The sequence below is a fragment of the Xenopus laevis genome, chromosome 5L (genome assembly GCF_017654675.1).
Source record: "Xenopus laevis strain J_2021 chromosome 5L, Xenopus_laevis_v10.1, whole genome shotgun sequence".
Lineage (NCBI taxonomy): Eukaryota > Metazoa > Chordata > Amphibia > Anura > Pipidae > Xenopus > Xenopus laevis.
In genome coordinates, this window is record NC_054379.1 from 165694382 (window position 1) to 165708150 (window position 13769).

At 40.2% G+C, this 13769-nt stretch overlaps 1 long non-coding RNA gene across 1 annotated transcript; it reads left to right on the plus strand.

Annotated features, from left to right (window-relative positions):
• Nucleotides 1-9859: 9859 nt before the first annotated feature.
• Nucleotides 9860-12651, plus strand: LOC121393864. The gene is made up of 3 exons (XR_005961420.1): nt 9860-10018; nt 10473-10622; nt 11614-12651. It is a non-coding gene; the product is annotated as an uncharacterized LOC121393864 (long non-coding RNA).
• Nucleotides 12652-13769: the final 1118 nt, after the last annotated feature.

Here is a 13769-nt window from a genome sequence, read left to right on the forward strand (position 1 = left end):
GTTTCAGCAGTCTGGTTGCTAGAGTCCAAATTACCCTAGCAACCATGCATTGATTTCAATGAGACTGCACTATTAATAGGAGAGGCTTGAATAGAGAGATGAGGAATAAAAAGTAGCAACAACAATAAAATGTGTAACCTTACAGACCATTACATTTGGGGTCAGTGACCCCCCCCCCCATTTGAAAGCTGCAAAGAGTGACAAGAAGAAGGCAAATCATTTTAAAAATGGAAATAAAAAACAATGACGGATAATTGGAAAGTTGCTTCGAATTACCTATTCTTTTGCAAACTAAAGTGAACTTGAAGCTGAATCAGCCCTTTAAATTTTTGGAACACATCGCCTGGGAGCCTTAAGAAACAGTACAGTTATTATAATTGACATATATACTGTCAATTTAATGTTCCATATGTGACAATCTAGGCTGAAATACAGTTACAAAACAATAAAGTTTTGCTGGCACACTAAAAATGAAAAAACGCCAGAGTTTTTTTGGACTTAGAAGAAATTAGTGACTAAAATGATTATGTAAGTAAGTGAAGATTGAGGAAGATCTATGCACTCCAAAGCACTTCGCCAGGTCAGACCTCGCGAAGGCAAGTCTGGCGAAGGAGGTAACGTTCAATAAAATCCACATCTTAGTGAATTTGAGGAGTTATATTTATTCGTCAGAGCGAAAATTCGCCTGGCATTAGAGCGCGAAGCAACGCTAGCGTCTATTTTTCCCCCCCTGAATTAGCGAAGTTACGTCCATTCTCCAGAGTGATAATTCGCCTGGCGATAGTGTGCGAGTCATCGCTAGCGTATGTCTCTTTCGCTAGCGATGGTACTACTGCGCCCATTAGTAAATGTGCGAAGTTCTGAAATGACATCACGCTGGTGAATTTGCACCAGTGTTAGTCACTTTGCCCTTAAAGGGATACTGTCATGGGAAAAAACATTTTTTTCAAAAAGAATCAGTTAATAGTGCTGCTCCAGCAGAATTCTGCACTGAAATCCATTTCTCAAAAGAGCAAACAGTTTTTTTATATTCGATTTTGAAATCTGACATGGGGCTAGACATTTTGTCAATTTCCCAGCTGCCCCTGGTCATGTGACTTGTGCCTGCACTTCAGGAGAGAAATGCTTTCTGGCAGACTGCTGTTTTTCCTTCTCAATGTAACTGAAGGAGTCTCAGTGGGACATGGGTTTTTACTATTGAGTGCTGTTCTTAGATCTACCAGGCAGCTGTTATCTTGTGTTAGGGAGCTGCTATCTGGTTACCTTCCCATTGTTCTTTTGTTTGGCTGCTGGGGGGGAAAGGGAGGGGGGTGATATCACTCTAACTTGCAGTACAGCAGTAAAGAGTGATTGAAGTTTATCAGAGCAAAAGTCACATGACTTGGGGCAGCTGGGAAATTGACAATATGTCTAGCCCCATGTCAGATTTCAAAATTGAATATAAAAAAAATCTGTTAGCTCTTTTGAGAAATGGATTTCAGTGCAGAATTCTGCTGGAGTAGCACTATTAACTGATTTATTTTGAAAAAAAAATTTTTTTCCCATGACAGTATCCCTTTAAGTAAATTTGCCCCTATAGAGTCTGTGGTTAATGAAATAGACACAATTAAGGAAGTTTTGGCACCTTTATCAGGAATGCTTAATAAGTTACAAACTAAGGAAACTGTAAAGGCGAGGTTTTTTGTCAAAAGGAATTTCTGAAAGCAGTTTAAGGAAATGTAATTACATGTGAAACTACTCCTTTAGGTTTACACTTATCATCAGCGGTTAAAAATAAAATAACCAAAGGAGAATATATAGACATGTTGGGGCCCATTCACTAAGTTCGAGTGAAGGAATAAAAGAAAAAATACTTCGAATTTCGAAGTGTTTTTTTTGGCTACTGCAACCATCGAATGGGCTACTTCGACCTTCAACTACGACTTTGAATTGAATGATTCGAACTAAAAATCGTTCGAGTATTCGACCATTCGATACGCAAAGTACTGTCTCTTTAAGAAAAAACTTCGAAAGTTAGAATGAACTCCACCTTTTTTAAGAAACAAAGATTAGCCCCTACGATGACTGAAGTGCAGGACAAGGTGGAAGATATTCGTAGAATGGAATATATGTCGGCTATACATAGCCACAGCAAGTTGGCTTAAGATATGGACAAACTGGATATACCATTTTCCCAACATTTACACCACAACTTAGTTGCTCCAACCTTTAGGAAGTTTGGGGCCCAGAGCGCCCTCACTACATATGTAGTTTGTGGCTACAGAGAATGGACACAATTGCGTTCCTCGAGTAGGGCTGTTCTGCGGCTAATTCCTCCCCGTTCCATTTATTCTGGGATGCTGTAGGCCTCCACCTCCAAAATTGCTAACCCTTTTTGACTGGTTTGCCCAGATATTACACTCCAAACTCTGCTGTAGGGTGGGTCTGCACCTTGTGAAACCTTATAAAGCTATGACATTGCATTGTATTTAGTCACTCATATCCACAACTATGCATACTTCAGTTTCTCAACTGTGTAATTTTTTCTTTTTTCCTTTATGTTTTTTTTCTGTTTTCTTATGTCTTTTATTATGTCTTACTTATTATTTGTGTAAAACTCATAAAACAACTTAAATAAAGATTTATAAAAAAAAAAGAAGAAAAAACTTCGACCCCCTAGTTCGCCACCTAAAAGCTACCGAAGTCAATTTTAGCCTATGGGGAAGGTCCCCATAGGCTTGGCTATCTTTTTTTTTGGTCGAAGGATAATCCTTCGATCATTGGATTAAAATCGTTCGTTTCGAAGGATTTAATCGTTCGATCTAACGATTATTCCTTTGATCGTTCGACCGAACTATTTGCGCAAAATCCTTCGTCTTCAATATTCGAAGTTGAAGGATTATAATTCCCTAGTCGAATATCGAGGGTTAATTAACCCTCGATATTCGACCCTCAATACATCTGCCCCGTTGTCTTTATTACCTGCAGACAAGGATTTTCTAAAAACGGATAAAAAAGGGGATGGTGAAGAAAACAGGAGAAGGCTGGTGGCGAGATCATTCACTAACTGGTTACAGGTATTCTGTATATTTGAGTTGTGCTGAAGTAAATTACACCTGTCCCCACAATTGTTTAAATACCTCGATATTATAAAGTGAATAAAGTACCCCCTCTTGTAAAATATAAGGATATTATAAGTTACCGAGGAGTTTCATGACCATATAAAAGTACGAGGCCGAAGGCCGAGTGTTTTTATACAGGTCATGGAACTCCGAGGTAACTTCTAATATCCTCATATTTTGCAACTGGGGGTACTTTATTTATTATAATACACAAGTTTCATTGAGTCATGTGACAGAAATGACATCACAACTCACCGTTTATAACTGATGACATCAGAACTCACCGTTTATAAGGATATAATTTACAGGATATTCATGGCTTTTGTGTATTATATTATATTATATTAGAGGCTTATTGCACATACGGAGGGTTATCATGGTTTACCGATGATGATCAGAAGCAAGCGGCACATTCAAGTTTGTCATGGGGGCAAAAAGATGTTAATTTGTGGATGGGATTGTTGGCACCCAAGCTGACATTTCCATCCACCACACGCCCTGTACCAACAAAGCCCAATACATGTCGGGTATATAAAGAGACAGAATGGACGTAGATACAATCACAGACTGAAAGCGGACATAATTAGGTCTGGATTTCAGTTTGGGTTTTGGATTCCTACAGACAGAGTAAGAGCATCAGTAACTGTACCAGATAACTTACGCTCAGTGTGAAGAACTTACCTGGTGGTCTAGTGGGGGACGGCAGGGACGCCTGCCGCCCCCTCGGCGAGGACGCTCGCCGCACTGAACAGACTCTGTTAGGGCGCCCGCGTGCGCCTCTTCCTGGTTTATGCGCATGCGCGCTGACGTGATGATGTCAGCGCGCAGTGACGCGAAATTCAAATGTTACTTAAAGGTACAGTTTTTCTTTATGCATTGCCCGTGATAGGATTTATTCCTGGTGCTTCTGAGCCTTGTGCTAAATTCTGTAACCTGTTTGATTGCTGTTTTTGACCCCTGCCTGGCTATTTGACTACTCTGATTTTTGGATTCTGACACTTGCCTGATTACTGACTGCCACTTCTGATTAACCCTCTGATTGACTTCCTGGTTTGACCCTTGCCTGCTTGATAACGTTTACTCTCTGCCTGCCTCGACCCGGCCTGTTCTGACTACTTCTTTGCCTAACGCCTTGTACTGCGATCTTCTGTCCAAAGACTTGTTTTACTACAGTCGTGCCCCTTTGCTTGCCAGAACTCCTCGCCTTGCTCCTCTCGAAAAGTCCAGGTGGCATCTGAGTACGCTGAGGGCTCCTCCCGAAGCCAAAGGCGGTCACACTACTGGTGAAGCCGAGCCGAGACCAGGGAGCTTGGCATTAGTTCTGGTTTAGGGTGCCGACCGTGACACTCAGTTTATGAACACCCACAGGTTGTTAAGGACAAAATTGCTAAAGAATTATCATTAGGTAGAAGTATGGGCCCTTTCCCCGAGTTCCCAGTTGAAAACTTCAAGGTTTGACCGTTATGTGTAGTTCCAAAAAAGGGACCTGGTTCATTTCATTTGATACATCACTTGTCATTTCCAGATAGGAACTCAGTGAATGAAGGTATTGATGTTGAGCTCTGTACAGTATCTTATTCATCACTAGACGAGGCAGTAAAGCTACTTTGCTTATGTGGTCCAGGAGCTTTGATGTCTAAATGGGACATAGAGTCTTTCACTTTCTTCCTATACACCCTGGCTGTTTTCTTTATGTTAATTAATGCGTTATCAGCTTCAAAATTAAAACTCAAACAAGTGCAGAGCCTCTTGGGACACTTAGGGGCACATTTACTATTGGTCGAATATCGAGGGTTAATTAACCCTCGATATTCGACCGGCGAAGTAAAATCCTTCCACTTCGAATATCGAAGTCAAAGGATTTACCACTATTCCTATGATCGAACGATCAAAGGAATAATCGTTCGATCGAACGATTAAATCCTTCGAACCGAGCGTTTCGAAGGATTTTAATGCATCGATCGAAGGATATTCCTTTGATCAGAAAATTGTTAGGAAGCCTATCGGGACCTTCCCCATAGGCTAACATTGGCCTCGGTAGGTTTTAGGTGGCGAACTAGAGGGTCGAAGTATTTTTTAAAGAGACAGTACTTCGACTATCAAATAGTCGAATAGTCAAACGATTTTTAGTTCGAATCGTTCGATTCGAAGTCAAAGTTCCTCGTCGAAGGTCGAAGTAGCCCATTCGATGGTCGAAGTAGCCAAAAAAAAATCAAAATTTGAACTATTTTTCCTCTTATCCTTCACTCGAACTAAGTAAATGGGCTCCTTAACCTTTGCCACACGAATTATGCCAATAGGACGAGTTTTCTTGAGACGTCTGTCCTCATTAACAGCTGGTGTATCAAAGCCAAATTGGCATATATATATATATATATAACAGCAGCTGTTAAAGAGGATTTGCTAATTTGGCAGGAATTTTTTAGAACATTACAATGGCAGAACTTGTTGGCAGGAGGATTTTGTTGACAATGAGGCCTTGTAGTTGTATACGGATGCTGCAGCATCGGCTGGTTTTGGAGCTTTTCTATAAATCCAATGGTGTGTAGGGACATGGCCTGATCACTGGAAAGAAGCAGATCTCATTAAGAATGTGGTTCTGTTGGAATTTTTCCATATTTTAGTGTCGTTAGATATTTGGGGACCTACATTACAGATTTTTTTGAATTGTGACAATTTAGGAGTGGTATATGTAATAAACAATTTGACAACATCATCACCCCCGATGGTGAATGTGTTACGACAATTTGTTTTTAGAACTCTGAAATATAATATACTCATTAAAACGAAGCATATCCCAGGCATAGCTAACCGGACTACTGATTCTTTATCTCGTCTGCAGTTCGATGTCTTCGGGAAAATAGAGGAGCAAGTGAGCAGAGTGGGGATCCCTTGCCCAAGCTTCCTATGGGGCTTGATATAACCAGTGTAATGGCCATTTTATAAGGCTCCTTGGCCTGTAAAACATGGGGGAATTATAAATCAACACGGATGGAATGGCAGATATTTAAAAGACACTATGCACTTGATCTAGGGGATGAAGACCTCTTAGTAATATTTATTTTGGATTGCTTTCAGTCGGGCCAAACAGTTAACACTATCAAAAAGAAGTTCATTTTGGGCAAAGTTGATTTTTTAACAAACAAATCAATTAGTGCAACAAATTATCACAGGTTAAGCTCGAACACATGTCAAGCCAGACACTAGAAGGCCCATTACAATAGCTGTATTATATAAACTGATGTCAGTGTTGCCACAAGTCTGTGCAAATTAATACAAAACATTGCTCTTTAGAGCAGCATTCTCAATTACCTATTTTGCAGCATTGCGGTTAAGTGAATTAGTGTCCCCAACAAAAACTAGCCCCGGGGGGGATATTTTTGGATGACAAATCTCATAGACAGTAGACTCCGTATCAATATTCAGGCTTCTTAAACAGATAAAGAAGCCAGGGGATGTTTGATTTGTATTGGTGAATTTATAGATCCATTCCTATGTCCTGTAAATAACTACAACATTTTTCTGGAAAGACGGATTCCAAAGAAAGGCCCTCTTTTAATGCATGAAAATTCTGAATTTATGTCAAAATTTCAATTCATTAGGGTGCTTAGTCTATGTTTGGAAAAACTTGGGCTCAAAAAAGGAGAATACCGCTCTCATTCTTTTCGTATAGGAGCAACGACACAAGCAGCATTGTGGGGCTTAAATTGTCAAACAATTAAAGGAATCGGAAGGTGGAATTCTAACCGTTACAAACTCTATGTCAGACCTTCTTTGGTTTAAAGTTAATTTGATAATAATTTTCTTTACTTGTTGAGCAGATGTCACATAACAAATTTGGATTGTAGGACACTCTTATGGACACTGGGCACAGAAAAGAGCAGGGATTAGGGCGGTTTGAATTTGTACTTCTGTGATAAGAAATATAAAGTGATTTGGGAAGGTAATGAAAGGGGCATGAAATGGGATCGACTCATCCAGACATTAACTTTAATTAGGGATGCACCGAATCCACTTTTTTGGATTCGGCCGAATACCGAACCGAATCCGAACCCTAATTTGCATATGCAAATTAGGGGTGGGAAGGGGAAAACATTTTTTACTTCCTTGTTTTCTGACAAAAAGTCACGCAATTTCCCTCCCTGCCCCTAAATTGCATATGCAAATTCAGATACGGTCCGAATCCTGCTGAAAAAGGCCGAATCCTGGCCGAATCCCGAACCGAATCCTGGATTCGGTGCATCCCTAACTTTAATATTGAAAAAAACACGGTTACCCTAAGGTGATTTTGATACACTTGGGGGGTAATGATTTAGGTTTCCGTAAGACAATTGAGTTGATTAATGCTATTAAACAAGATTTGTGCGAGATTTCTTTACGAATGCAGGATGTACTTTTGGTTTGATCCGAGGTGATTCCCACGGCTGCGCTGGCAATCGGAACATTTCAAACCAATAGAAAAATCGCAGATGTAACCATTCCATTTCCTAATTTGCAAAGCAATTCAACATTACCGTTTATAGACATTCTGATTTAGAAAGCTTTGACCAAGGTTTAGACATGATAAGGTACATCTGTTGCCAATAGATATATTCAATGTTGGATTGCAGAATGCAGTGGAAAAGGCATTAATGTGTGTGTGGGGAGCCAAGTCAAAGTTAAGGTGTTAACTGGCCTTGGTGTGGCGGAGGTCAAAGTTTAATGGCGGAACTTGCGCATGGTGAGCTCTGTGAATAAACAGAACTCGACTATGAGTAATTTGGCTTTAAGATATATGTTACATGCAATAAGCAAATGGATTGTTATATATATGAAATATATCATTAAACTCGGCCGTGGCCTCCCTCCACACATTTGATGGTGTCAGTGTGTTTTATTTAGGTTTAATTATTAATTAAGGTGTTCATGCTGACCTATCCCATGGCTTTGGGCACAACTGCTTCTATTCAGTTATACATGCCAGGAACAAAATAAACAGAACTGCTAATCAATATAAGAATCGTACCAAACCCAACAGAAATCACTGAAAAATCAAAATGTATTGAAAAAATGCAACATTTCAAACACCAAGTATGATCTTTCCGAAAGATAAACCAGACTGTAACCAACACAAACTGCTAAATGGGTGAGAAGAAATAACTTCTCCGTGTAGATTGAAAGAGTAGCAAATAAAGTAGCAAAATAAGGCTAATCATGGGCTGATCATAAAAATGGATCTAATATCTGGGATCAAAGTCCTGGTAACTCCCATGTGAATTTACCCCTAACTACAAAACTGAAGCATTGAGATAAGAAAACAACTTTTTTCTCAATGTATCAGCTGCCCCCCCAAACATTATTCTTGTGGTTACACACTGGCACAATAAATGGGGTGAGCACCCCTATCTAATTGCAACAGTCTTTGTTCCAGAACAGGCACCAATCACTGCACAGTTGCTACTGGATCCCTGTTGTTATACTCTGACCTCATATCCTGAACTCTGGCTGCTCTGTTCCTGGACTTGATTTCTGTTTATCATTATTGTTACCTTGGACTTTGGCTTTATGTCTGTCTTACCTGCTACCAACATGTACTGTCCGGCTTATCTCACCTGTCCATCTCACCTGTCCATCTCACCTGTCCGTTTTATCTCACCTGTCCATCTCACCTGCCCGTCTTATCTCACCTGTCCATCTCACCTGTCCTTCTTATCTCACCTGTCCATCTCACCTGTTCGTTTTATCTCACCTGTCCATCTCACCTGTCCTTCTTATCTCACCTGTCCATCTCATCTGTCCGTCTTATCTCACCTGTCCATCTCACCTGTCCTTCTTATCTCACCTGTCCATCTCACCAGCCCGTCTTATCTCACCTGTCCATCTCACCTGTTCGTCTTATCTCACCTGTCCATCTCACCTGCCCGTCTTATCTCACCTGTCCATCTCACCTGTCCTTCTTATCTCACCTGTCCATCTCATCTGTCCGTCTTATCTCTCCTGTCCATCTCACCAGCCCGTCTTATCTCACCTGTCCATCTCACCTGTTTGGCTTATCTCACCTGTTCGGCTTATCTCACCTGTCCTGGCCTGTACCAGTATCAGTCTCACCTGCCCAGTGCTACCCCCCAGTCCCTTTATCCTAATCCTACATATTAACACTATAAATCTCCTTTCTTCTCTTTAAAAGGATCTGTACTGGTTAGCAATCTCTATTAAATGATACCCTATTTGGTACTGACAGTATTTTTTTCCATATCATGAGTATAGAAAGTACTGTATATATATCTGATATGTTTCTCTATATATGAAAAATACATATTTTTACTTTTCTATTGGTAGGTAATAGAGCCCTATATCATGCCACAAAAGTGAACAATTATACAAATTCAGGCATATTCATAAAGATTAGACTGTACTGAAAATAAAAAAAACGTCATTCCCTGGGGACATGTGACAGTCAGACATGTTTGCAGTACTCCAAAAGTAAATACCATGTGGCACTAAGAAAAAGTTTTCAGAAAAACAGAATAAGATCAGCAGAGAGATGGAGAAAGGACTCCGTGGCAGCCTGGCAGGACCCTGAGTGAGGTTTATCTATATCTATATTGAATTATTTACATTATTAATCTGATGTTCAGTGAGTTCTTCCTCACAAGCCCAAGATCATGGGTTTATATGAGAGTCATCCAGGGTCAGTGAGATTATAACTTACTACAAGAAAGGTCAGTGACTATTTTGGAGCACAGTGAGTGTCCCATTTCATATAATATCCACGTATATTGATATTGAACAGAGTGGGATCCTCTGAGAATGGGCTCCCAGTGCAGGGGGAAAGCTCTCAATGGGTTCTGTGCTAGAAAATCACTATCTGGAGGGTGGTCTCTGTTAACCCCTCTGGTGGGAGAAATATTTGTTCTCATCTTTGCTTGTCATTAAGGGTAATAATTTTCTGAAAAATACTCAGATTTCCCTCCCCCCTTATTTATCAATACTTTTCTCAGAAAATTTCCTGTGTGGAAAAAACTTGATAAAATTCTGAAAAATTTAAATTGTACTAATTTTTGGGATTTTCCACCCAAAACCTCCAATTTTTTGGAGGGATTTTTGGACCAAACTCAGCGCAGATCAGGATATCTTCGGGACTTCTCCCATTGACTTCTACATGAACTCGGCAGGTCTGAGTTGGAGTACTTTTTTATTCTGACTTTTAACACCCTTGGGGTCTAATAAATTCCAAAAATGTCAAGGTTTTTTTTCCACTAAAAAAATCGGATTTTATAGTAAAAAATTGAATTTTTCAAGTTTTTAGCATTTGGACTTCAATAATTAACCCCCTAATTGTATTACTTTGCACATATAAGTACTTAGTGGCTGTTTGCTTCTATTTCATAGACTGTCAAGCAGGAATGGACTACATTTCCCAGCAGCCCCTACATGACTGCTAATGAACACCTGTCAGTGGAAGTAACATCACATCATTTCAGGGCCGTGTCTTTCCTCACAGGACACATTGGGTCGTGACTCTTGGATTTACTAATAACTGTAAGTAGAATCAGTTGTGTTGTGCATTATGGGGCAATATATGAAACATTGAACAGGCAATATTTAGAGAGCTGCCTCTCCTGAACCTGCTTGGCTGAGAAAGTGCTTTCAATGTACCCATGTCTGCATTGATCTTACTGGCAACTCTATGGTTAATGGAGTGCCCATTGGCCATTTTTGCAGTGATCTTACTGGCAAGACTGGGGTTCATGAAGTTCTAATGGTCATTTCTTAATGGCATGTCTAGGGCTAATGGAGTACTCGTAGCTGTTTCGGCATTGATCTTACTGGAAACTCTGGGGTTAAAGGAGTTCTCATGGTCATTTTCTGCATTCTGTGATTTCTGCAGTGATCTTACTGGCAAGTTTGTGGTTAATGGAGTGCTCACTGGCTATTTCTGTCATGAAATGCAGGTGCTGTAATAAACTAGGGACCTCACACTTAAGTCACAAAAAGTATAATAGTGTAGTATTTATTAGATCAACAATACACAATACATAACAGAAAAGGCCCTACATGCTTCAACCCATAAAGAATCTTCATTAGAGACAAAACAAAAACAATAAAAGAGGAAGAAAAACAGATTACAGCAACATACTGAATCTTTCTGTATATTTATATTGTGTATCGGCTCCAAGCGACCAACTGATCAAGTGTATGACATCACATCCGTCTCCTAGAACTTGTCAGGAACTGCACATTAGAACTCATTTCTGTTCCACTTCTTGGAACTCATAGTCATATGATGTGCGTGCCACACATTGTAATTAAAACAAGTAAGTAAGTAGTATAACGAGGATACAGACTTGATGAGTAATGAGAAAACAAATAGAAAAATCCATAAAAATTATCTACAAACAAGCCATCATAGTAACACAAGAACAATTTTAACCCAAGGGAGAAATACTTACATGTATAATAAAGGTGATACTTGATATTAAATAGTAGTGATGAGCAATTATCCAAACCCACTATTTATTTATTTTTCTAGTTTAAGTGCGGCCCAGTATGAGAGGCTGTGGGAGAGGGAGGAAGGGGTGCTGGCTATGGTCATGCTGTGCCTACTAACCCACAAGAGACCAGCCAACAAGAGACCAGCCAACAAGAGACCAGCCAACAAGAGACCAGTAGAGTAGCAGCTACAACAGCAGCAGTGGGGTAACTGGCACCCACAGGAGTCTGTCAGATTTCTTTGCCTCCACCGAAAGACTCTTTATACAGTCACAGTCGGCAGAAAAGATTATGGAAAGCTTGAACACATTTCTGGGGGTTTTAGGGTCAGGTTTTATGCGTTATTACAGTTTTTCTAATGAAGGTGAATTGCCCTTTAAGTCACAGTTTCCCTAAGAGACCTTCCCCAAGTACTAGGACCCAGTGTGTAAGAGAGTGAATTGTGTTGTGGGTGGGTGAAAGAGTTCAAATGTTGTTTGTGAATTATGTGATGTTAATGAGAGTTTGTATGTAAAACTGTGTAAATGGTTATTTAAAAAGGCCACTAGGTGGCAGTAGAGTGTTATAGTTAGAAGCAATTTTGTTTTTCTACCACTAGAGGGAGTTTCCCCAAATAGGTATAAAAGGGCAGCCACACCCATAGTTGAAGGCTTTTGATGGGAGGAGGTGAAGTCATTGAAGAGCTTCACTGAGAAGAAGAACACCGGGCCGGAATCAGGTAGTTAATTAGATAGGAAGTTTCAGTAACAGCTGGCACTAGGTGTCAGAGATAGGGAGAAAGAAAGGGTAGTCTTTTGCCCCAACAAGGGGCGTAGTCAGATTAGGATCCAGGGGAATAATTCCCAAGATAGGGTGACAGTGATGAGGTTGGTAGGCAAGAGAGGGGGGAAGTAGAAGACTTCAAGTCAAGGTGGCTGGTACCCGCCGGAGTGGTCAAGGGGCACTGGTCGAGTGCCGGATGATCAAAGCGGGGGACTGGTGGAATGGTGAAGGGGTGTAGTGGTGCACCGGATCATATGCAAATTAGGATTCAGATTCGGTTATGCCGGGCAGAAGGATTCGGCCGAATCCTGCTGAAAAGGGCCAAATCCTGGATTTGGTGCATCCCTAGTTTTTACCCACAATGCAGCACATCCCCTGTAGTTCTTGCATAATTTTTGACTGCAAGGGGGAGTAGTATAACCTCTTGTAGTGGTTATTAGTTGCTTTGTATGGAATTCTGTATGTTCAATGTATAAACACATTTATTGTCCAGTGCTGCAAAATTTATTGGTGCTTTATAATTATATGTTATATCATAATAATAGAAAGTAAATGTTGGTGTTTATAACCCCCCTACAACTGTTCTTCGTGGTCTATGGTGGACTTACTTCTAAGACTGGGACACCACAAAGAGGGAGGCAGGACAGGGTAACCGGGGCTGTGGTCTCATTAGTTATATTTCCCTAATCTCAGTAATAACTGTGCTAAACCTGAAAACCCATGGCCCCTTAGAACAGAAGGAAGCGTCAAGGAGTTAAAGAAAGGTTGCATGTAGCAAAGGAGATTCACCCCTCTAATAACAGACCAAAGTATAATTTAAAAATTAGAGATTAAAACCAGAGATTAATCGTTTCGCCGACACACGTTTCGCTAAGAGCTTTGTAAGGTGAATTGCCGATAACTTGGGACGCGCTCATTAAAATAACTTCCGCATTATGTGTCACTATGTAACTGTCGCGTGAGTTCGACTCGGGATCTCAGCCGAATGACTACAGGGGCCGATACGTCATCTACTGCGTATCAATTCTTCCTCACAGGCCACCTATCAGGCGTTCTCAACCCACTATGAACATGGAGCCAACCAATCCATTTATATTTATTTACTTTATATCATTTATATCATTTGATCTCAGTACTCGAATTAATTATTTTCCTTTTGAAAATTAATTCAATATGTATAGTAGTCAATTGGATTCCCCTTAAATCGGATCAATAGGTATAAAATGGACCTATTTTAACACATTGAATGAAAATCATTGAATTATCACTTCAATCACGTATATATGAAAATAATACATCTCAGGAGAAAAAGAGGGCAATCTAAGACATGCAGCAATGGCAAGACGTCCAAATTAAACCCTCCGACAAAGGTGGGAACATTGTTATCTGGCCAAATAACTTGTACTTAGAGGAGGCTAATAAACAATTATAAGG